General features: G+C 41.1%; 1 long non-coding RNA gene across 1 annotated transcript; it reads right to left on the minus strand.

Moving 5' to 3' along the window:
• Window positions 1–1,817: 1,817 nt before the first annotated feature.
• LOC119616861 lies at window positions 1,818–21,495 on the minus strand. The gene is made up of 3 exons (XR_005232918.1): window positions 21,353–21,495; window positions 11,171–11,522; window positions 1,818–1,933 (listed from the first exon to the last, which is right to left on the minus strand). It is a non-coding gene; the product is annotated as an uncharacterized LOC119616861 (long non-coding RNA).
• Window positions 21,496–22,067: the final 572 nt, after the last annotated feature.

Consider the following 22,067-nt stretch of genomic DNA (forward strand, 5'->3'; position numbering starts at 1 on the left):
TGTCTGCCTGCAGCTCATGCAGGGTGTTCTTACTCCTGTAAGATACTGGCTCTTGTTTGGGATCTAAGGAGAACCGAAGATCTTAGATTATTGAGGTTTATTGTCCTGTTGTTCTGCATTTCCTAAATGTGGTATTTCACTGAGCTGTGACTATTTGGCCAATGGCATTCATGAATTTGTGTCTGGAATGTTATCCATAAAAGAGCCATTTTGAGATGGAGAAGTTTGACAGTTTTGATGTATTGGCACATATCTATTCTCAGATTTATTGAGTAGAGTATGCATATAAAAAGATTGGTTAAGCTTGAGGCCTTTTTGACTGTAGTATTGCTCATTTTTCCTCTTTTCTTTAGATTCACTCTTATATTTCCACTTAAATGTCTTTGTCGAGACTCTTCACTTGTCTGATTCTGCCACTTTTGATTGATTGATTTATTGGTTCTCTCCTCTATTTATGGTTTGTTGCTCTCATTCCAGAAATCCCCCCAAAAAGGGCAAAAAATATGTCCTATTATGTGTCCCAGCATTGAGTCAATATCGGTGATATTAGCCCTGTGTTTACTTGGATTGGGTTAATGCCACTTTTTGCAGTATTGCAAACATTTAACAACCAACCTAATGTAGGTCAATCATGTGTCTCAAGCTTTGACTTGATTTTCAGCTGACTTAGCTGATTCCTTTGTTTACATTGAACTGCAGTTAAATTCAGTATATAACTACATTTCAGTTTATCTGGAAAACTGCTCTTTTAAACGGCACCATTTGAAATAGTTCAGGAAAACCTTTTTTATGTTTGATTTTATATTTTGCAATGATTATCTTTAACTTTTCTCCAGGGAAAATGACCGGTTTGGGGCACTCAAAGGGAAAATGTCCACATTCCTCCATCATCATAAGAGGTATTTACATATGCACTCTAAATAATTATGTGGTCCTCCCAGGAGCACCGATGAATTTTTCACAAAAGTACTTTCTGCTATTTACATTCCTAAAATGTAATGCGGTTTACTTATGCAGCTCGTCCAAATCAAAGCCTTTCTTTGTGGAGACCACGTGCAGGCAGAAGGAGAAAATGAGAAAAAGAGAAACGAGGTGGGGGGGGAGAAAAAGTTCAAAGCTTGCGAGGTCAAGATTGAGGGTCACCCTCTCTGTGCTTTTTCACAGCCTGCGTGAATACATAACCAGCAATTGACTTTCTAATTGGGAGGGGTCTCATAAAATATGCAGTTTAATAATAACAGTTATCATGGGTCCTTTTTTGTCTCTACTTTGTGTTTTAGTGCAGAAGCATCTAAAGCAACCTGGGTATTAAATAATGATGGAGCTGCTGCTGCTTTCTGCTGGCTTTTAGCTCCTTGTTGTGCCCCTGAAATACAAAATGACAGCCAACCATTTCCCTCTACCCCTCACTTATAGCCCCCCCTGCTGGATTCTTTCTCTGATTGGATCAAAGCTATGACCTGTGTTGCCAGGTGACCCTTCCTGATCCCTCTGGTGCCTCCAGAGTAGGGAGCTTTGCTGCGGCACCTGGGAATTACCTTAACGGTGGCGTTGTCGGGCGGCTGTCACCGAGCTGCTGCCTGTTTGATGTCACCTCTGACATCGGTCTTTGTAGCAATCATCAGGAAGATCTGACGCCCTCGCCGGGATGTGAATAATAGAGTATATCTACCTGCCTTCGACCACCGCTGTCACCTGCGCTCCCCTGTGATAAAACGTTCCCGTGCTTACCCACAGGGGCGATCTGTTCTTCCTGTCTGTTTCAGGGTACAAAGCTGGCGACCAGCCATGGAACGGAGCTGTCAACACGGCGCCCCGGCTGGCAGCGCCCGGGGTTCCCACGAGGCCCGCGACCGTCTGAAGAGGCGAGTCAAGGATGCTGAGAGATGACGAGCGGAGGACTCTGCACTCTCTGAGCGGGTTCACTGGACCTCTGATGACAGTGAGAGACACCAAGAGATGTTCAGTGTTCCCATTTCAACAATCCCCCATGGGACTCATTATTACAAGTTTGTGTTGGCATTTTTTCTTACGTTATAGAAAGTGCTTTTTCAAAAATATGACTCTTTTTTTTTTTTTTCTCATTTACTGTATGCCGCTGTTTCCATTTCCTACCATTAATTACCCATTAATTCCACAGTAAATCCTTTTATTTTTTAGTTTGATTTCAATTGACAGCTTTGGTACAGGAATCACAAACAAGTCATTGTTTTTGTGTCTTAAAGAAGAGATTAGATGTAGGATTTGTTTTGAGGAAATTCATTTTATGCTCCGTTTCGGAATCACATAAAAGTGATCCATCACCTCCCAGGTTTCAAGCAGCCATTGGGACATTTTCAGGGTTTAACATTAAAATATCTGTTTAATTCAAACTGTAATGCTGGGAGTTTCATGTAGCTGCAAAGCCAAAACAACAAATCGAGTTACGTATTCAAAATAAGTGAAAGGCTTAGCGATTTTTGAAGAAATGCACATCCCTGGCTGCCTTGAATGCCAAAGTTTTGTCAGGAACGGTGGAGACGGAGGCGAACCCAGAATGCAGACTCATATTAAAGAAAGAACAAACTAATTTATTGAACCAAGGAAACGAACAAAAACAAAAAGCTGACGTGGCAGCAAACCGACAAGAACTAAATAAAAATACATAAATGGAACCAAAACTCAGAGAACCAGGAACACGGAGTGACGCAAACAAGAGACAAACATCAAACAAACCTTAGACAATGGACCAGCGAGGTATGGAGAGAAATGACCGGGTTTTAAAGACTGGGGATAACGAGGTGAGTGGGAACAGGTGGAATGATTACTTATTCGGGACAGGTGAAGATGGGCGTGGCTAACAGACAAATGAATGACTGGGAAAGAGTGGAAATGAGAACACAAACACAAGGAGGACAGAACCAAGAAGAAAACAAAAACCAGATAACTAAAAATAGAAACCAAAACCAGAGAACTAAAATAAAAACAACCCAGAAAAAGCCAAATAACCACAAGTTTAAAACAAAGATCTGGCAGGATCTCTTAGCGCTCAGAAAATGTATTTGGGATGACTCTCAGCTACTACCACATCAAAGTTTAGCTCAGTATCTGTAAAACTGACTGGGTTACGGGTAAAGGTAATCAGAGATATTTTGCAAGTTTTTAATGATGCCTAAACCTAACCAAAGATTATCTGTATTACTGTAGATACTGACACTATTTATTGTTAACATTATTGACCGAAACAAAGTTAACTTTCCGCTCATTAAACGGCTATAATTAGAGCAAATAAAATAAAAGTTTTACAAAAGAAACTCCTACTTCTTCCTCTCAGCCTAATTAAAGTTGCTTGTTGCATCAGTAAGCGATTAAATAAAGTAGTCTTGGAGATTCTGCGTGCTTTTAGAACAAAGGATTTTCTTGCTATTGTTAATTATTTTGATTGTTTACCTTATAAGTGCAAATATAAACCATTTTTTTTACCACTGAAAGACTTTATTTTGTGCAACTGAAAGCTGAAAAGGTTCAAGTTTTTTTGTAGAATTAACACAAAAGAAAATTGTGCACCACTGAGAAAACGTCGTATTTCAGTTTGTACATTTTTTTCCACACTTGAGGGCATCATTTGTATGTTTACACACTGACCGCAACAATAAAAAACAGGGATTCCCCAGCTACTCATAGGAGTGTCAGAGGTCGACGGTTTAACATGGCGGTTCCTGTAAACGAGGTTTTGAGGGACAGACGGCGCTGCTTCTTGGACGGATGAATGAACAGATGGGTGGATGATGTGGCGTTCTGCAGAAGGAACCGTGTTCTGGAGCAGTGAGAAGACAAAGCTGTGGTTTGGCCTGATTTTCTTCCTGCCGTCGCCGCTTACGCTGACCGACCGAGCAGATGTAAAATCACAACCGGCTGGCTGATGATGCAACATTTCGGCGCTTTTATTTACCGAGTTTGAGCGAAACAAAAGCTTCTGGGTGCCTTCACATGCACGGGCTGCGTTCATATGAAATAAAAGATATTCTGTAAATGATGACAACGCCTGCGGAGCCACAATTCATCCAAGTGTCTGTCCTCGTGGAGCACATGTGTGCGTCAGGCATCATCTGCTGCGGATTCCTCCGGTCTGGGAATGTCTGTGGGTTCATCCAGACCCTCACTCTGTCACCATGCATCACCCTCACATCCTTTTCAATATAATTTCATATTTATGTTTGTAATATGTACACAAGTGATTTATTCATTTTAAAATCATTTATTTCTGTAAAGCATTCATATAAATTAACACGATCTTACATTAAGACATATATCGACATAAATACCTGGAAATATGATTCAAGGGTCTGAAAATACATCATAGCAGCTTTGACTGTAGGCATGGGCTTTAATGAGATGATAACCTTGAGTAAAAATGATTTGTTAATTGGACTCTATTGGCTGAAACAAGTTCCTTTTCTGCACAAAAATTATTTGCTTTTATTTAAAAAATAGAAATGCAGCTGCCTAAATAATGTGACATATTTGAACTAATTTGTGATTAAATGTCATCTTCCTTTCTTAGCAGCTCCACACCAAAGCTAAACTTCTTTGTAAATCTAAAAGAATCATGCTTTTTGCACAGAATATTATTTCTTTTCTGCTGTTCTGCTCTTTGTAAAGTATATTAAGGGCCTGACAAGCCAACTTTCTCTGGGTTATTAGCCTCTGGAGTGTGTATATTTCACCTGTCTAGGTTGTTACAAACAGACGGGTGTCGTTTCTTTGGTAGAGAGGTCATGACTGACAGAACTAACCGTCTCTTTTAAATGAGAATAAAAGTTTAGGGGAATTGCCCCTCGGCTAATGTACGCAACTGAATGATTGCTTGAAGCAACAAGTCTGATCACAGAGGGGGGGAATTTAAAAAAAGCCATCTCATTTTTAGGCATTTAAACTGTAGGACAGAAAGGCAGAAAAAGGTTTGGTTTACCTTGAAACCAGGAACTGAACATAAGTCCTCACATGCACCCTTCTTTCTTCACTAAATTTATCTCCTGTCCCTCCTCTATCGCCATAATTCCAACGGGATTTTTTTTTTTTTCGTCTCTCTAAGCTGGCTGGAAATGCATTCCTCATTCCTTGAACGCACACAGAAATGCCGGCTGCTCTGGCGTCAGCACTTCTTAAAATGGGCACTGCTGCTGCAGCTGAAGTTTCAAACGTGAGCAAAATCCACTCAATCCGCCAAACTCAGGAATGTGTTTTCATTAAAGCAAGTTTGTTTGAAGAGACCGGGGAGGCAGAGGAGAGAGAGAGAGGGGGAGAGGGAGGCGGAGGGGCAAAAGTGATCAGATCAAAAAGTGAAAAGGTGCTAAAAAAGCAGCAGATGAGGATACATTTCATAAAGCTCCTTGGCTGCAGGAGCTGCTGTCCAGAATTTATTGGTAATACATGGAGAAAGTGCCGTAGTTTTTCTGCTTTTCACCAGAAATGTTGAGAGTTCATGTTTGTGTATCTACTACCACCAGCTAAAGCCATTATCCCCACAGATCTCCTATTATCCAGTCCACACACGTCTAGATTTGTTTCCCGCCCTGGTCAGTCTCCAGCAGAGGTAATTACAAACCAAAAAAAAAAGAAAAAAAAACATGGGACTTCCTGGAAGCAGCTTATCAGAATCCACACACCATCCACTGTCTTAAATGTGGCTCAGAGACAGACTGGGACTGACAACACAGAGCTACTTTATCCCTTTCTACCCGCTCAGCAGTTCGAGGACCAGCTTGTGTTTCAGTCTCGCGTGGCGCCGCTGGTTTCCTTTTCTCACATTGTTCGGCTTTTCTGCTCAAGCTTCTGTAATCAATAACTCTATGGTAATTTTGTTTGAAGGGTGGGCTTAGGAAAACTCCACTTTTCAACTCTTTACCTGATTGTTTTACTTTTACAAGCTGCCTTCAGCTGCAGTCTGACATACACCTATTAGGTAAATCGTTAGCCAAATAATTCATGTTCTCCTCTGACTGCGAGGTCCAGACAGGCATCCATGTTTCTGATCTGTGAAAAACAATAAAAAAAAGCCCAACTAGTTTAATCAGTTAAAAGAACTGCAGCAAGACTGTCAGGACGGGAGGAGAGAGTTGCGGCGAAACCCAATACGCAGACGAATCGTAAAATAAAAACTGATTCTTTAATTAACGAAACAAGAAAAACAAAAGGCTGACGTGGCAGCAAGAACAAACAAACGCATGGGCAAAAACACGGCAAGGAAAACGATGATAGGCACAAGAACTGCATGAACCGGACAGGAAGCGGAGACCAGGTTTTATAGACGAGTAATCAGGGGAAGTGAGCGCAGGGGAGTCATTAAAAAACTTGGGACAGGTGGAGGTGGGCGTGGCCTGCAATCAGGCGATAACCTGAGGAGAAGAGAATGACGACATAAACGGGCAACAAACAGGAAAACAAAGACAATAAACCAAAACCAAAAGAAACCAGAAACAAAACACTAAATACAGAAAGAAACCCACTGCCAAAACAAAACCTGACACATACATTTACCTGCAGAGACTTTGACTTCTGAATGGGAGGAAACATTTAAAAGATTAATTCAGTCCTCTTTGAGCCACTAATTACTCCATTAATGACAATTATCAGACACATTGAAACCGTTTAATGCCACTTTCAGACTGATTTAAGCTCCTCTTCATCTTAATCATCATCATTACTTTTATTTAACCAGGTAAAAAGCTGAATGTTAGTTTCCTCTTCAGTTAGAAGATAAGGCAGAAACATTCACGTGCCTGACTTTATGTCTCTTTCAGCACTTTGTTATCTTTCTCAAACACCTCCAGGTTGTACTTTATCACTAAACAGATTGCAGCTTGGAAGAAATTTACCAATCAATATCATTTTGTGGGTTGACTAATCCCTGTCTGAGCGTAATGGGTTGCTCAGATCCGCTGACTCAGTGATTTAAACCGACCCACCAGGCTTGTTTCAGAGAGCTGGATGCAATATGGGGACCACCCCTGGATTAAAACAACCTTATTGCTTCTTTAATTAATAGTGATGAACTCTTGTATGATTCTAAACATATACAAAGACATAAAGAAAGCTACATGTGCACATGATTACACACATGGAACATCACATGTCAGAATAATATAAATTTAAAGGTACTCATTGCAAACTGTCATCAGTAGTTTTCCAGATATATTGATATGCGATTCAGAAACGAGTCCAATAAAAACAAAACATTTGGCTGAATCTACCAAAAACTATGTGGAAGCTTAAATTACATGATTAACCCGCATTAGGCTGGCTGTAGTCTGCGTAAATAAACAAACACGGAGGACTTGGACGAGCAAAGACATTTAGGTGGAAATATTAGAGTGAATCTACTGCAAAAAGAGACAAACATAAAGAAGATAAATGTCGAACAGAAACATCAGGGCTCAGTTAAGGTGGCGGAGCCCCATAAAGACAGAGTCTGGCATTCAAACGCACATCTTTTATAAAACTTCTACACCGGGAAGTTTACCGTTTCAACAGTTTTTCAGCTCTAATCTAAGGCTTGGAACATTTATAACCTGAATCTCATTTTAATATGAGATATAATATTCTTTACTCAACAAATCTGAGCAGAAACACGAACAAATACATCCAAATTGTCAGACTTTTAAATCCCAAATGGCTCCAAAGATCTATTTTATGTCATTTTGGCTGTTTGGTAAATGAATGCATGCAGTAGCTGGCAGCCATGTTTTTCCTTTAAATTCTTAATTTAAGGACACATTAATCATTGATTATGAGAAAAACACTGTGCAGATTATGTTTCTTACTTATATTTTTGACTTGTCTTTATGACATTGCAATGAGTACCTTTAATAAATAAATCCTGGTTTGTATACATCATCTGATTTCTGTGAGGTTTTGGGTTTTTTCTTTGTGTCTTCTTGGGTTTTGTTAGTTATCTGGTTTTCCTTTTTGTACTTCCTGTCTCCGGTGTTTTTCCATTCATCCTCAGTCTTCAGTCGGTTTGCTGCCACGCCCACCTCCACCTGTCAGTAACAAGCTTCCCGCACCTGTGCCCACTTACTGATTATCCTCTGTGTTTTATAAGTCCAGTCTTCTCCTGGTTCCTTGGTTGTTGTCCTTCGTCCATGTTTTATCTCTCCATGCTTCGCTTGTTTATGTTTGTACTTAGTCCCAGTTTTTGCTGCCACGTCAGCCCTTTTGATTTTGATTTTATTTAATAAATTAGTTTTCTTTAAGATGAGTCTGCACTCTGTTTCTCCGCACTCTGACAGTTTGTGCGTGCATGATTCATGCGAGGTGTGTGAGATCATATCCGGAGAATATATAACTGCGATCTCAACTCTCTGCAACCAACTTTTTTGTGTGTTTTTGTTAGAAGCGCCTCAGTTTTAGGCCGTCAAGCAACAAACCAGCCTGAAGTTTCAGGTCTGGCAGGCGTAAACTCAGTCCGAAGCACTCAGGGGTCATCAAGGGAACCCGTTTTCTGAACATGAAAGCCACCGATAGGGCCATGATGACGTAGCTGCAGGGAATCCCAGGTGAATCCTTCCAGGAGTGCGTGGAGGCGTGACAGAGACGGATGGGAAAGTGTGTGTTAAATTATTTTAAAGGAGAAAACGTGTAGTTTTTGGATCCAAATTCGGATTTTTTTTTCCCCTCACACACCTCTATCCATCTTCTTCCTCTTATCCGGGGTCGGGTCGTGGGGGCAGCAGCCTAAGCAGGGAGACCCAGACTTCCCTCTCCCCAGCCACTTGGGCCAGCTCCTCCGGGGGAATCCCAAGGCGTTCCAAGTCCCTCCATCGTGTCCTGGGTCTTCCTCTGGGCCTCCTCCCGGTGGGACGTCACCAGGAAGCATCCTAACCAGATGCCTCACACACCTCCATATATGCAAAAAGAACCAAACCATAACCCAAAAATCTAAATGGGTGCATGTGTGTCAGAATCTGGTGTGTTGGTTTCTCAGGCTGATACCTTCATTCCTCTCAGTATCAGAACGTACAGAAAGTCCAACAAGCCCTTCGGAGGAGTCAGCTGTCAGTTTGCCTGATTTCCTCCTGTTGCCACGAGGCGCAGCGGGTGAAGATGAGGAGGCTGCTGAAGAAAGGGGGGGGGGGTAGGCTTAAAGATCGAAGGGACTGAGGAGATCAGGAAGGAGTGAAAGAAAAGAAAATGTAGCATAAAAAATGAGAATAAAGAAAAAAAGCAGGGTGAGGGTAAACCAAAGAGAGGGGAGGGTGGGTGTTTCTTCTTTTATTGTTGCTTCTTTGGAAAACGGCTTTAGACTCTGTTCTTGGCTGATAGCACTGCTACTGGCACACGAACACACAACATACATGCACACACACACACACCTCTTCTGCTTGTTCATGGCAATCACCATGGCAACAAAATGTACAGAACACAGTCGGGGTGGGATATTTTTAAGTTTCAAAGGGATGGAAACAACAGTGGAGACGACAAAGGAAGGAAGAGAAGAGAACTGAGGAGTGAGGGAACGAGAGTGAAACCGAGGAAAGTGTGTGTGTGTGTGTGTGTGTCCAAGGTCACAGCTCAGAGCCATCTGTAAGGGGAAAGGGGAGAAGGAAAACAGAATAGCTAATATTTATCTTACTTTATTCTTGTGGTTTTAAGGTTATTAAGGAGAAGACGGAAGATTTTGTTTTCTGTCTCTGTTGCTAAAATATCTCATGATGAAGTTTAACAACACAATTAAACGACCAAATAGATTCAACATGAATCAAGATGGCTGACCTTAAAGTCAGACACAGATAATTCAGCCACTTTTACACACGTTGACCTAAAATCCGTTGTGGTCGTAGCTGAGACTGATCCATATTTTGTTGGGGATTGCAGAAGATCTTTGTTTCAAATTTTAACTATTTGGAGGAAACTCTGTCTCTCTGTTAGAAATGTTAGTTTGAAGGAATAAAAAGAAAAACAACTATAAGTCAGCTTTAACTTATTGACAACTAACAGTGAGTTCTGTTCGTGGATTCTTCCAAGATTACTAAAGTTTCATTTTCTGAGCAATAAAAATAAAACTCCTTTTCATCTTTAATGCTTTATAAGAGAGGAGATATTTTGGACTAATGTGATCTGATTCAAACAGCAACAAAACAAATCCAATAACATCTGCGTCTGAAACGCTTACAGTTTCTGTGAACTTTGGTTGTAAATTTAAAACATCTGCAGTATCTGTACGACGTGTCACTGTGGCTCGTTTTGTGTCTGTTCCCCTCACACACACACACACACACACACACACACAGCCCATCCCTCCTGTCTGGGGGCAGATTTAACAAGGACAGCTGAGTTCATTTCAGAAGTTGCAGGAGGTCAAAGGTCAGACGCCGGTGTAGGTGGCCTCTTGTTCCCGGACCACCATCCAGCAGTTGCCAAATAAATCACGAGTCTTGCTGAGTGGTTTGGCAAGCATCACATACCTCCTTCACACACACACACACACACACACACACACACACACGTCTGCCTTTTTCAGACTCTTTCTTGTTCAGTGACCCATTAAGCCACATCTGGCTCAGATATTCTCTCCGAACATGAAAACACCGTCACCTTAACCACCTTAATTTACAGATGCTGAAGTAAAATTTGGAGCAGTTTGATCCCCGACACAAACAGACAAACTCTGTCTGTGTTAGCAAAACATTTCATGAGCCAGTGGACATTTTTAATGAACCTCTAATTGAATGTAAATCTACAGCTGATTAACTTTCAGAGTCGACCCAATTCAAGATGGTCGCCACAGCTAATCTGCATTAGCCAACAGAAAAATGAATATACCTCAGCCAGTTTAACAGATATTGAGTTAAAATACGACGTGGTAGTAGCTGAGAGTCATTCACAACATATACTCCTGATATTACACAGTGTTATTTTCATGGTTTGACCAAAACGGATATAATTTATCATCATCTCATCATCTTAGTCTGAAACTCGGCGGGCGATAAGCATTCTGCTAATGTCAGGTTTTTAATTATATCCTGGAGGAGAATTTCAGATCTGGATTTCTGCACATCCCAGTTAAATCTGGTGAATCTTCATGTATTGAATGTGTTGATGTAGAACTTCATAAACTGCTCTAACTCTCTTAATCAAAGAGAAGTTTAATGTTGATTAGACAGCAAAAACTTCTAAAAATAAGTATTACCTGTTGTAGGTGTGCTTCCTTCGTTCAGCACATGGATATTCAGCATGGCGGCTCTGCTCAGATTTTTTATGCAGGTCAAAGCTTCTGCATGCAGATTCCTCTGCAGCCCTGAGGTAGCTATGGTAACCTGCGAGGATCACGCAGCTCGCATGTTCGATTCTGTTCGTTCTCCGGAGGAACTCAGGAGCCGAGTTGGTCTCATGATTGGAATTATAAAATTTAGCTGCAGCTGTTTGGTTCAGTGGGGTTTTTTTTTTTTTAGGTTTATTGTAGCTCCACTTGTTTGTCTTCATTCTTTTCTTCTTAACCTTTATAGCAATTTGTAAACAACGTTGTGGTGCACGATGGCCAACTGTAAAAGAAAAAAGAAAAAAGTGAGGTTCAAGACTCCATCAACACTTTCATCACATTCAAATGCTTCTGTTGATTTCATAAAAACTTTCACTAATATTAACTGCCTTATTTATTACGGATAGTTAATGTTGATCATTTTCTTCATTTTGATGCTAATTTTACACTCAATAAATAAAACATAGAATAAAATAAAAAGTAAAAGGCATCTTGGAGTTATCGAGTCTGTGACTCAAACTTACACTTTTATTTAACAATAATAATTTTATTCAATTGAATATTTTCTATATTCTGGCAGCATTATCATCAAATCCTAATGGCTATTTTTACTCAAATAAAACGTTTTTTATTTGCAAAAGTCCTATAATCTCATTTAATATGAAATAAATGTTTACAGTCCAGACTTTTCTCATGACTCTGTCATAGTGGAAGATGGCATTTTTAAATTTATGGATTTGAGTCACAACAGGTCAAAATATAGCAGGAAACATCCTCAGCATTTCTCTTTAAAGTTCACTTGTTTTCTGCGGTGCTTTCAGTTCTTCAAAAGTAAAGATGAAGTTTTTTTAGTCGTTGTTTCCTCGACTCAGTGTTTGTGTTGACAGGAAACATTGTTCTGTTATCTTACCGTGGAATAAAAACGTCACCACTTTTTGATTTAAACAGATAGATTTCAGTAGGAAAGAAATAGTTCCTTAAAATTAATTTCTACAAAATAAAACCTGTTGAATAAAAGAGTTCCAGATGTTTTGTCTCTTTGGTTTTGGAGTGAATTTAGTTTCACATGAAAAGGCAAAGAACACAAACGTTCTTCTGCTAAATCAGGGTTCTTGCAACCTTTTTTTAAAGTTTTATTTATTTGTTAAATCTTTATAGGAAAACTGAAACTCTGGAGTGAATGCTGAATGTGAAAGTGTTGATGCAGGAGCTCTGTTAGTTGGTTTTTTTCCACTTCCTCTCACTTTTCTGGTGCCCAAACTGGAACACCAGGAGCTGATGTTTCAGGAATTAAAAACTTGTTTGGTGGAAGTGCCTTCATGTGCACGCGTCTAATATTCAAACAACCAGCAGTACGTGTTTGCTATTCCCTCACCAAGCTTCACGCTGAAGTTGGAGCATGAAAAGGGAGCCATCTTTATGGAGATCTGCGATGAAGTGACAGATCCGTGGCGCCAGGATCTCCACCTGTCTCCGGTTTGTTTGTGACATCCATGATTTGGAGCAATGATCCAAACCGGAGACGATGGAGCAGCTTTATGTGCAGCTGAAGATAGAGCAGGTTGTGCTCCCTGTGTTCAGGATTTTTACCATGACAAAAGATGATTTGATGATCTGTGTGTTTTACTGCCAGGTTACCCCCCCCCCCCACGCCCCCTCCTACAATTCTTTTACTGCCATGGTAACTTATTAATTTCTGTCAGCTGGTTTCTCCTGCCATTTGGAGATACTACCAAATCACATTATGTCTGTCATGGATTATGTGTACAGGCAATACATCTCCTCGAAGAAGAAAGGAAAATAAGATCAAAGACGTTCTTACAATCACCTCTAAGTGGATCTGGGAGGGGGAAGAGTTGGTGTCTGACACGTGTTTATTGAAGAACGCAGAAATCTTTCCAAACATGCATCCTGATCAGTGTCCTCCCTCCTTTATTTATATATCAGGAATATGAATCTCATGATGCTGTTTGGAATTCCGGTGCGAGAGGAATCTTTAATGGCTTTTCACAAAGAGAAATGCACGTCTTCGTTGGTTCGTTAGGGCTGAAGTGCATTCAGGAGGCAGTGTGAGAAGGTGAATGCTGGTCTGTTTCGTTTGTCTCCATGCGGTCCTGCGATGGACTTGTGACCTGCTCCTCGCACAGGGACCCCTGCAGATTGACTCCAGCTCCACTCAGAGGGTAAAGAAAACGATTGGATGGATGAGTCCTAAAGGATCATTCTGAAAATCACACTGAACTAAATCAAAACTCCGATTTAATCTCACTGCATCATGATTGAGGCGTAGATCGGCTCAGGTTTCATTGGTTTGAGGAGCTGCCTTGGTTGTGTGTCGTTTTGCAACATCTGTTATAGGGGGGTCAAACCCAGTGATGCAAGGGGGCCAAAATTTAAAATTTGGTCCTAGCCAAGGGCCAATCACGATCAATATTTATTAAAAATTACATAAATTAATTGGTTTTAGATGTATTATGTCAAATCATTCATATAGAAATATCAACGACCTTTTCCCAGTTACAGATTATACAGAATTTAGAGCAAACAGACTTTAATGAACACAGACAAATAGATCAAACTTCAAAAAGCTCATCATTAGCTGTCATTTCTTACGCCTCATTCAGCTTTTAAATTAATTTTTAACATTAAAACAGACAAACCTGATCATACAGAAATTAAAACTATAAATTGTTGGCTTCTAAGTCACTGTCAGAGAAAACTTCACTAATTAGGCTCAGTTTTTTAAGCAAAATAAGAATCAGAGACTCGATCTGTCCCAGACTAGAGGGCCGGATGAAATGTTACAGAGGGCTGGATCTGGCCCACGGGCCTTCAGTTTGACACGTGTGATGTATTAGATTCTCATTAGATGGGTTTTTTTTTTATATTTCTTAGTGTTTTCAGTTATGTTTGTAGTTTAGACTGAGTTTCCCCTCAGCTGCTCTGGTTAAGGTGATATCTCACAAGGCTGCGATTCTTGGAGACTCGTTAGTAGTGAAGTGAAGTGAAATTTATTTATATAACACTTCAGCAGCAAGGCAAAGCAATTACAGAAATAAAAACATCAGTCAAGTAACTCCAACTAATACCAAGATTGGTATAACTTTAACAGAGTAGTATAGTAATCCAAAATTGTGAGGAAATATGAAAATTTTCCATTGCAGTCTCTCTTTGGGTCAGTTTTTTCCAATCATTTTTATCTCTTATGAGTCAAAATACATTTCCAGCGCTCCTAAGACAGGTGTGAGATGCCTGTGAGGACTTTTTTTAATGAACATCTGTTGCACAAATATTTTGAACATGTTCAAAAGTCAAGCAACAGGACAGCAGACCTCTACGACTCAACCACCGCAAACGTCGAGAGACATTCTGTCGACTCCTTTGTGTTTTCTGTTCACCATCTAGTCAAACTCCATTCCTCGGGGGTCGCTCTCCTGCATGTTTTAGATGTGTTCTTGCTTTAAAACACCTGGTTCAAATAGATGATTTGTGAACATGCTTCTAGAGAACTTGTTGATTTGATGAGGAGGTGATTAAACCGTTTGAATCAGGTGTGTTGGAGCAGAAAAACCTAAAACCTCCAGGAAAGCGGAGCCTTGAGGTCTGGAGTCTGACTCCTCTGCAGTCCAGTGAAACGCCAGCTTTACTCAGCCCCTCACCTGTAATCCACTCACCTGTCCTTGACTCGGTAATCAACCACATCAGTGTAAATATAGTTCTCTGTTCACTTCATGGACTGATTCTCCTGTTTAACTGAATGTTACCTGTCTTTGGGATTTAGCCTTTGTTGCCAGGAGTCTTACGTTTTTGTTTGTAAAAGTTTTCTGTTTGCTCATGAATCCTGCAGTTTGGGTCTATTCTGTTCAGCTCATGACAGTAGCTCAGATATCTTTAATCCATCATAGTATTTTTTATTGTGATGAGATATATACAGTATCGGCCACAACTCTGCTACATTCCTGTGGTTGTTTGTATTTATGTTTGTGTGTGTGTGTGTGTCAGCGGATTTGAAGCTGTCACTTTGTAATTACCACAGCAAATACAGGCTTGGAGAGAGTTGACTGAAGTCTCCGAGTTGGACAGTCCTGGGAGAAAATGAGAAGTGACAGGCCACATAACGCAGCGTGGGATGTAAATAACTTTTACCCCCTACTCTCCCTCCCCGTCTCCGTCAGAGCAACGTGGATTATTCTTCAAGGATTTTAAAAGAGAGAGTGAGGGAGAGATGAGCCGAAATGAGAGAATATCCCTCGCTTTCATCTTTAGAAGAAATCTCTGACATCCTCTCTCACTTGCTTTGATGAAAGCCTTTGGTTTTTTTTGGTGTTTTATCCTCTTACATGAGGTGTGTGTGTTATAGCCTGCATGCTTCCAGTGTGTGCTCTGCGCTCATTCGTGTGTGTTGGCATGAACTCCGCCGCCGCACACCAAAATAGTTTAGCACCATAAGGTGTGTAGGTGGAATGAGGAATCTTGCTTTATGTGTGTATTTGTGTATTTGATGGACGTCTGGGAGCCAACTCGTGTTTTGGGCCTGAATTCTGTCAGAGCTTTTCACGCATCCTTCAGTCGAACACGAGCCGGTTTATTTTGGTAGGCGGTACCAAAAATGTAGACAGAAGCAACGTAAATGTGTTTTGGTTGAAAAAATAAAAGCAACAACATCATTGTGAGTAAGATACTGACTAAATTAAAGGCCTAGCATTCCTTGAAAGAATGCACATCACCCATCCATCCAGAGGCTCATGAGATATTTTGCTAACAAACAAAAAGGATTGACTCTAATGGTTTTAAGCAAAGATCTTTTCCAGTGAGTAGTCCTTGGACTGTCAGCTACGTCACCAAATTTTAGCTCAATATTTGTAAAACGGACTGAATTGTAGCCATTTCTGTGTTTTCTAAGGTGACTTGTCTGAATCATGAATCCAGCTGCTTCTAATAGTTAATTAGTCGTAAATCAGGGGTCTCCAATCCTGGTCCTCAGGGCCACCATCCTGCATATTTTCCTTGTTTCCCTGCTCCAGCACACCTGATTCAGAGGTTAAATCACCTCTTCATGTTCTGCAGAAGCCTGTTAATCACCCATTGATTCAAACCAGGTGTGTCAGAGCAGAGAAACAAGTAAAACATGCAGGATGGTGGCCCTCCAGGACCAGGATTGGAAACCACTGCTGCAGATGAACATTCAATGATTACTTTGTGAAAATGTCAGTAACATTTGTCCAGTGGTTGATGAGCTATTGTGCCAACAAATCACACTTTTATTATCTCACCTTTTGGAAGCGGGTGATATTAAATGCATTCCACACAGCTCCACTTCAGAAGGACTGAACCATCCCTTTAAGCTTTAGCATTCTGCCTCTGGCCTGTTAACCACCAGTATTATTTTTTAAACTCCCCACCCCCCACCACCACTCCACCTGGCTGGAGTCCAGATATAGATTGTTAATTATGGTTTGTACGTGATGCACGGTCTCGCCTCCCAACGCTACAGTGGTATTCTTTGGCAGACATCAAAGTGTCGGTGTTTCATTCCACGGGGATTAGTGATGGTGGTGTGATAATGCCCCTGCCTGCTTGCTGAATTAAACGCCCATGGCTGGCTGCAGGTTCTGGAAATCAAATGAGCGCACCATCACTCCGGCACTCCAACCACGGCACACACAATCAAACGACGGACAGAACGACACACATCTGACAGATACAGACATGTTCTGAGTACAGTCTCATTATAGGGAAATACACAGCCATAAAACTCTGAAAACTAAACTTCCGAGCACTTTCATCTGATCCCTTTCAGACAAAATGAGCATTATGTTAGTCTGCGTGTCCACAGAGAGAGCCACAGTCAATTGACTGTCCTTCACTCATCTCTCATCTCTTCCCCAATGGCAAATTGGATTTTTAAACTGCTCGTTTTTTTAATCATCCCCTCTCTCTCATAACTGACAGCAGTTTTCCCTTTCTCGCTGTCCATTTTCTTCTCCTTGTTTGTCTCTAACTAACTTTATGAAAAAAACCCATAAAGAAACAGTTTATAAAAACAGTCTCTATAGCAACTCTTGGCATGATTTGTACAAAGGACAAATGACGAGTGTTTAAAGGGCTGCGGGGCGTTTTTAATGTTCGGTTTGTATTTTCTCTCGTTGACTGAGAAAGTCTCAGGAGACGGACAGAAAAAATAGCCATGAAAGGAAAATTACAGAGTGTGGGGGGTGGGGGGGGAGGCAGGAGGAGGGAGAGGGATGGAAACTCGTCCTTGGTGATCAATGCATTGTGCCATTGTCTGTTCTGTTTCTGCACAAGGACAAAGGCGGAGAAGAGGAGGCGTGTGATGCACATGTCGACAGGCCTTCAAGTGAACACCTGACTGACAGCCGGGTGCAGAGGAACCTGCTCTGCTGCCGGCGTGGGGGCGGCTGTGCCTTGCATGTAGTGGCTTCTTTCAGTCCGGTTAAACACTGGGTCTGAAACATGTGAGACAGACATGTGCCAAGTAGAAGCCAGAAATCAAACTACCAACAATGCAAACAGTGACTAACTTATCAGGAACTGACTCCAGCATCACGGTGCATTGCATGCTGGGTAGTAGCACCAGCCCTGGTACCAAGAGCAGGAGGTTCAAGCCATTTTCACAAACCCCTTTAAGATCTCTTCATATCACCTGGGTGTGATTTATGAAATAATTGAGGTGGGATGGGGGGGTTGAAGTCAACCTGCTGGTATCCCTCAAACCATCACTATAATGGTGATGGTTTGTGCAACCAGGCGGCTACAGGATTTAGACTGGAGGACATCTAATACATATGCCCCTCATCAGCACCCCACTTGCTTTGGTTCCACCATGCTGGCTTCCTTGACGAACGCGTACATCCTCCTGGAAACTTCCAAACAGCCAGCAGCAGCTTAAAGAGACCATTTTAGCAGCGGTGTAATGAAACCGTTTTGTGAAAGACATTTCTGTTCTAATAAAGAGGCTGCGGTTGAAATGAAAAAGATAAATACTATAGATATGGAAAGAAAATTCAAAAAGACAATGACGTATCAAAGGAGGCCAGGGGTCATTAACTTGAAAAAGATTAAGTTTTGAAACTTATGACAAGGCTGTTCAACTTCAACAGCAAGTAGGCCGTATATAAAAATCACCACTGGTTTCAGAGCCAAAGGCAGTAATTAATAAAACTTTTTTATCATCCACAACTTCATTGAGGACATCAAGCATTAAGTCACTTTTGTTTGGTTAAAGTCCAAACTACTAGCAGGAATGCTGCACACTCTGCAAGAACGAAGAACATGGTTCTCTCTCCAAGTATCTCTCTCTGGTTGGAAGTTCTTGCAACTTGTTCTCAACGCATTTAGACAGAACCTTTTCTCATGAGGTGTCTGGCAACTGTTGTGTGATTGGTCAGAAATTTGAAGTGGGCGTGGTCAATGCAGGCTGACATTCTCGCTTTGAGGACTTCCTCTCAAAGTACGAAAAGTCCTGGTAGGAATGAAATTTGTTCTTTTTGTTGCCACTTCAAGCAAATGAACCATTTTCTTGGTTCCTGCAGGAGTGTGTGACAAGCTTAGAGGACCTAAAATGTAGACTCCAAGGCAGAGGGATGGAATTGAACAAAAACTTTTAATAAAATAAAAAGTTGATGTGGCAGCAAAGAAAAAAACCCACAAACCACAGATAGTAAGGAGGCAACCATGGCGCACAGCGAGCCACTAACAGTAACCGAGCTGACAACAGACCACAGAAACAGAGAGATATTCAATCAGGGAGTGGTTTCTGATGAGGATGAGGAGCAGGTGAGCTTCATGAGAAGATGAAGTGCAGCTGGGAGGTGACGGGAAATCAGCAACTGAAGGAAATAATGGCTGGGGATGCAAACTGAAAACGTGAAAATGTCTAATTCTAGGAAAAGAACATGACTGAATAACTACAAACACTAACAATAATAAACTACAAAACCTGTAGGATTATGGAACTGACAACTGCAGCAGATAAACTGATAAACGCAGATAAACTCGTATATATTTACGACTAAGTGCATTTCCCCAAAATCAGGAACTATTACTTGTTTTTGTGAAGACTTTCAGTCACTGTGGCCTTATAGATCACCGCCAGGCTGCACAACACTTTTTGTTTTTAAAGCCGAACTGTTGAACCAATGAAATTTCTAGGGATGCGACTTTTATTTTCTAATAAATAACATCTAAATAAAGCCAAACTCTGGCATGAAAGAGCGAGCGAGAGAAAAACAACAACAGAATCTTGAGCTTGTCAGGTCAAAACTGCAGCAGTGCTGAAGTGCAACCTGCATCAATTACATGTTTTTTCCTGCTCTTGAGCTTTAAAGTGCATCTTGTTTACTGACAACATTGTAATCCTCCTCTGTGTTTGTTGTCATGATTCGTCTGTCATGTTGCGCTTTCCACGCTGTCATTCGCTGCGTTTCCTCTCTCACTGATGCAGTAAATAAGTGTGCAGGAAGTGGAAAACAGGTGTGCTCATATAGAGTGCACAGAAGGAAGTTCACTGCTCTGCAATATTATTTAAATACCTGATTAAAACTCTTAATAACTGCATTATTGTCAATTAGAGTGATTCTTGTTCTGAATAATTAGAAACAAATGCCCCAAAGTAGCAGAAAGTAAATACAGCTTTAATTGCTGACACAATAATTAGAAATCAGATGCTTGTGGTGGACTGGACACCTGTCCAGGGTGTCCCCCGTCTCTCACACAGTGACTGGATGGATGAAAAAACATTTTAGGGTCCCAACTAGTCTGAAGGCATAAACATGGTTGTAAAAAGATGATGATGATGGCTCCATGTGGAAAATATTTAATAACTTTAAAAATTTGAAAACTACACAGAAAGATCAATGAACTACAAAAAAAATCTGTTTAAACAGTCACAGAAATAAAAAGCACCATTTCTGATAGTTTAACCAAAGTCGTCACATGAGATGTCAGCACTTGGAGTGTGTGTTGGGGACGACTCTCAGCTACTACCACCCAAATGTTTGTTCGTTATCTGTAAATTTGACTAAGGCTGATTAGTTGTGGCAGCCATTTTGAATCAGGTTGACTTCAAAAGTTAATTGTAGAAGACAAGCCAATGATTACTGAGTCTCAGAGTTTCCTTCCAACCTGTCCAGTAGTTCGTGAAACATTTTGCTAACAGACAGACAGATAAACACAGATACAGAAATAATCATGAAAATTACATGATTGCCCGCCTTTTTAGGGTAATAAATAACCTGAAAGTAAAGAACATGAATGCAGAATATGAGCTACATTAAAAAAACAAACAAAAATACACCAAATAATAATAATTCATATTAACAAATACTGTAACGTCAGCACTTTTTTGATCCTGTAAAGAACATTGAATCATATCAATCCTTATTAATAGGCTTAAGAAAAAGCTCCAATCTAAGGGTATTTTTGCAGATAGTCAAATGTGCCTGACCTAAATTCAACATAACATTTTTAGTTTTGTTTTGTTTTACAAAAAGCATGGAAGATACACACCGTTCCCCTGAGTTAAAACATCCATCTAAAAAAAGGAGGGCTTACAGGAAAAATGGCAAAAAACTCTCCTGAGATTTAATGCGTTTATACTTAACCCTCCCGTGGCCTTCGGGTCAAATGGACCCGAAGTTACGAGCACTTATTCTCCTCTCTTCAGTTAGGAGGGCTTCAGGAGGGTTAATGCTGAGTAGGACTGAGAGTGTCGTACATAAAACGTCTCATTGTTCAGCAATCAAAGGTTTGTTGACTTGAAATTTTGTGGGAAATAAATCCTGAAGCAGCAGTTGTCTCATCAGTTAATATTTCACTCAGTTTGTGTTGTGAACTGTAGGTCTGTGTCAGGATTAAAGAACGAATGGCGGACAGATTAAAACGGGCAGAGAAATGACCTTTATTTCTCCCTCTGAACTGGTTTAAAACAGCGCATGGTGGTAATTGGACAAAAAAAAGGCAAAGATAAGAGTGGGAACAACAAGGAAAATGGGGAGTCTGAGACAGATAGTAAAACAGAGAAGACAACAGCACACAGGACAAAGAAAACAACAATAACAACACAAGGAGCCTGAGACGACTCTGTCTCTCTACCTGTAATCACCTCCTGCAGGTCAGCTTCTGCCTCGACTCGTCACAATCCTCCAACTAACACCAAACCAAGTCATCAAACGGACATGTCTTCCTCCACCCCCCCTTTCCCTCTCCCCTCTTGTTTTTTGCTCTACACACACACACACACAAGACCTTGATGTTTTTCCAATAATTGGCAACAGAGGTTGACTTTTTTTTCTCTCTCCACCCCCTCCTTTTTTTTCTGTTTATCTTTTTCTCCTGTTTTCTGCTCTTCCTCTTCCTTTAGAGATGAATAGTTGGCTCGGCATCAAAGCCAGACTCCAAGCGGCCATTCTGACCACCACAAAGGGGCGTCGGGCGCTGGCGCGGGGCCAGGTGCTGCACTCGGCCACGCGGGGACAAGCAGTGCAGATGGGCCCTGCAGAGGCCTCGTCCCCTCCACCCCCTCCGCCCAACACCAGAGGTCAGCGGCTAAAGTATCCGAGCGTGTGTTTCCTGTAAGATGATCTGTGCAGCCCATTCCCTTTTGTTTTCATCCGTCGTTATTTGCCTCCACCTTGTCCGTGTGTCTTTATAGACTTTTTCTTCTGTTGCTCAGGGTTTTGTTTTGCAGATCTGAGAGGCATCGACTGCCTGCAAAACACAACCAGCTGAGGTAAACATTTTGCCCTGATCGTGTGTAAATGTCAGAGAGGACCCGACTCCAGATTAGTTGAACACCCCCCCCCCCCAC

Source organism: Kryptolebias marmoratus, linkage group LG3, assembly GCF_001649575.2.
Source record: "Kryptolebias marmoratus isolate JLee-2015 linkage group LG3, ASM164957v2, whole genome shotgun sequence".
Classification (NCBI taxonomy): domain Eukaryota; kingdom Metazoa; phylum Chordata; class Actinopteri; order Cyprinodontiformes; family Rivulidae; genus Kryptolebias; species Kryptolebias marmoratus.